Source organism: Sinocyclocheilus rhinocerous, unplaced genomic scaffold (assembly GCF_001515625.1).
Source record: "Sinocyclocheilus rhinocerous isolate Xijiao unplaced genomic scaffold, SAMN03320098_v1.1 scaffold534, whole genome shotgun sequence".
Lineage (NCBI taxonomy): Eukaryota > Metazoa > Chordata > Actinopteri > Cypriniformes > Cyprinidae > Sinocyclocheilus > Sinocyclocheilus rhinocerous.
Window position 1 is genome coordinate 1,950,944 of NW_015646352.1, and position 4,352 is coordinate 1,955,295.

The following is a 4,352-nucleotide window of genomic DNA, read 5'->3' on the forward strand; positions in this document are numbered from 1 at the left end:
AGACAGACTGTGCTCGCTGAGTGTGTGTGTGTGTGTGTGTGAGACAGACTGTGCTTGCTGAGTGTGTGTGTGTTTGTGTGTGTTGGCCAACATAACCAGAACTTAAAATAGCAGTTGTAGCTTTATTATCAATCTATCTTAAATCACATTAGTGATCATTGCTTTACTGAATGCAGTAATTTGTTGACAGCTTTTGCTGCTGCTTAAACAAGTATTAAAATCTATCAACATGCCAATAACAGACCCATACGTGATTAGCATGTAATTATTCCCATTTTTACCCAATAATACGACCGTTAGATTTGCATCAGTTGTTTTTAGCACCACCCGGGGCAGTCGTATTAAGACACCTCATCACCTTCAGAAAACCCAAGAGGACTTCTGCACGTTCAAAGCACTTTATTATTTTTCTTGCACTTGAAAATCCCTCTATTGTACCTATAAAGCAGATGGTTTGCAGAAAATATATTTTAGCCTCGGTGACCGAAACTAATTTCTGCTTGCTTTCCAAGCAATGGCACGATTGTTTCCTCTTTACCAAATAGAGGGAGTACAGCTGGTCGGGCACTGAATTAAACCCATTATAACACATTTCTAAGATACTATATCCACATAAATGTGCCTTGCCTTCTCTAGACACAGATTAACGCCCGCGCTTTTGCACAACAGATTATGCTGAGATAATTTCTCTTTGGTGAGCTCATCAGGATAAATCAAAAATTATTTGGCTTCATTTTATTATCCGCATTCTTTAGTATGGACTCTAAGCAACTTAAGTGAAATGGCAATGCAGTGTTTAAAGCACTTTAAAATTCTTTGTAATTTTAACAGAAAACGAAAAACTAGTAAAACTTGTTACTTTTATAGTGTTGAAATTGTGTTTTTGTTAATAGAAAGTAGGCTACTCCTTCTAATGTATGGGGAAAGATAAATATAAAGATTATAATAGCTCAAATATGTTGGTATGTTAATATGATATAATTAAATGACGCAGACCAGTTAGCAACAGTAAAATATAAAGCTACCTAAATCTCACAATACATTTATTGTCTCTGTATTTTTTGCATATATTTCCGGCAACCTCAGCTTCTAATTGCATAATTTATGGTAAAAATCTTTTTTATTATTATTAATATTATTAATAATAATAATACAGAGTAATAATAACCTGCACATTCTGATTGTATTTTTATTCAATTAAATATTTTTAATACGACATTTTAGTCTGGTTTTAACACTTTAAGCCGCCCTTCTTCTAAACCCCTTTTTGACAGGCCAAGCATCTGTTTCTGTGGATCCGGGGACGACAGAACACTGAGAAGATTAACCAAGACCCAAAATACAGAAAAGCGTTGACAAGCATTAAATTGATACTAATTCTGCATTAAATATAACGCCGGAGCAAATAGAACAAAGCGTTTTGATTTACGTCAGACACCTGTTCTGTCGGTTAGACGGCTTTGAAGCATGTTTTGGTTAAATGATTATTAATTTCATATTTTAACTACACTATATACATTATTTAGATGACATATTTATTTTTTCGCTAATGAAAGCGAAACTGTTAGGAGACTCACGTTCAGTTACGTTTATAATGTTAATGTTGCTAGTTCAGGTTGCGAAAACACTGAAAATGTGTCTTTGAAACAGTTTTGAAAATTAGATTTGATAGGATCATAAGACAGTACATATCGAAAAGCGTGATTCCCCTAGCCTCGTTTTCATTCGCCAAAAAATAAATATGGCGCCTAGTCTGGCACAGGAAAAATATTAAGAAATGGACAAAACAGGTTCCCAACACAAAAAGTGCAAAATACAAAATGAAAACAGCAAAACAAGGATCACAACATCAAATGCTAATATATATATATATATGTATATAAACCTTTAAAATTATCTTTTGTAACAGCTACCTTCATTTAAAGATAAGAAAATGTTACATTTCAGGACATGTCATCAATGCATATTTGTCATTTAATGCTGTGATAGAAACACCAGCATGGTGAAAAGATAGTGTGGGCTTGTGTGCATTTCAGTTTTGTGATGGTTGATTTTTTTTAGTTAATTACGATCCTCTGATAAGACTTAATTAAATACATTACAATACAATATCTATCAATAGCTAATTCACCATAGGCATTTAAAAGAAAACAACAAGCTTTTGAGAAACAAATCTTACAGAATCTGTTCATTAGAGTTAAATTGGTCATGGGAGCTCAGGCCACATCAATGTGGCAAATGTATTTTCTTCTCATTTTAATCTCATAAAGTTTCACAGTTATGGCAAATCTCTTCAGAGTCCTCAGCACCTGTCAGGATGTTTTGAAATAAAGCTTGTAAATGGCTCTAGTTAAACTGTGTTTCTGGGGAAGCCCAAGCGTTTCTATGCATCCTGAAAAAATCCTGAAACAATCCTCGTGGTTGTCAAGACCATTTTAAATTAAGGGCTTGTTGCTAACAAGCAATCACTGCTGCAAATAAAATGACCCTTGGTCATGCTAACCTGTGCCATTTTTCTTGCTGAAGCTCATAATAGGAAAAGTCATTCAATGAGCTTTAAAATGGGACACAAACAAAAAAAATTCAGTGCTTGGAGGGAGGACTCCCTATTTAAAGCTAAATGCTTGTATGGGGCTGTAGGGTGGTGTTGAGAGTTTGAGCCCATCAGCACAGTCTTTAGCTTTGTTTCAGACCTGAACTCAGAGAGCAGGGGAGAGAACCTTGTCGAAAGGGTCCTATTGAGTATGCCTAATAAGTTGTACATGGGGCAAAGCAGACGTAGCTGGGGCGCTTGTGTACTGAGGAGGAGCCGGGGTTGTTCGCTGGCCACTTGAATGGGGGACGCCAGTGCCGGTTGGATGGCTGGTATTGATGTGGTTTAGCCGAGTAATCGGATTGAAAGTGAGCCACGGTATTTGTGTCAGTTCACATTTCGTCAAATGCATAATATGCATGGCCTTGGCGTGGGGATTCTGTATTGAGACTTTGGCTTGCAATTCAGCGTTATGAAAAGGCAAAGCCTCATTTAATTCAAATATAACTCTCACTCAACCATTTACAGATTGCTATATTTGCATAACAGCAAAGAACTTTTGCCTTTTCAAGGCCTGGCTGTGTGTGCGTGGGGGTCCTATTCCTGCACTTAAAGGGGGAAAATGTACGCAAATGTGCGAAATAAATGTGTACATTGTGAAGGAGTGGGTTTTCTCACAGGGATAAGCAAACAGGGGTAAGGGTGAGAAGACGCTAGACTCTGACATTTAGCTTTTTTTCCCACTGCTGGAGCAATATGTCGAGTCGGACAACAAAGCAAACGTGCTACAGTGGTGTAATTCGCCTTAAATGACATGCACTCTCACACGGTGGCGGCTTTGAATGGGATTTCGTTGTGGACTCGTTGTGGTTATTGTGAGTCGTACCTATCACAAAAAGAAAAAAAAAACACCTTATAAACAGTGGCTGGCAATGACTAATAAATAAAAACAGATGTTTCAATCTTCAAACATGCTTCAAGTAAAATGAAAATGCAAGGTTTTAAGACCGAGGAGAAGGAAACGCAGCTCTCCCACATGAGACCCAAAGAAACTCTTTTTGTCAACTTTGAGAGTAAGAAAACCTAAAATGTATTTCAGTATATTAAATATATTATATTAAATTATATTAACCTTAAATAAAAAAACAGAATATGTTGACATGCTTTAATGTTCAAAAAACACATTATTTTTCAAATACTGTACATTATTGTAGGTCCTCTATGCCCCGCCTCTCTCAAACGCTTCGTTTTCTGAAATTTATTTTATACCGCACATTTTTTATTATTTGTAAGCTAACTTTCTTCTCTGTATGTTATCTCTGTCTGGGACATGAAAAATGTCATTTTGTGTGTTATGACTTCATCGGTGATGTAATACTTGTAATACCACCTGGATTCATTCTTCCACAGTTCAGTTCAGCATTTTAACAAGGAGACTTGGATCCTTCTTGATGGACAACCTGGAGCTGCTTCTGCTGAAAGCAAATAACACAACATATACAATCAATATATAGAACTAACAGGTTGGACAAAGAAGCCTTGAAGAAGACATTCATGGTACTGGATCATAGCACCTTAAAAACCAACTCCAAGTTTTCACTGTGAACTAGACACCACTTTGGCTGGTGTACGAATGATTCCCTATCCTCATTCTTGGAAAAGGCCAAATCTTTGAACATGTTTCCATTTTATGAATTATGCCATGTCCTAGACTTTCATGTGTTCAGCACCCTTAACTTCCAAAAACAGACGCGACAGTACTGCTTCTTCTGGCGGAGAGTGAAGGGTGGGAGAGGTGGTGTTATTATCAACATGTCGG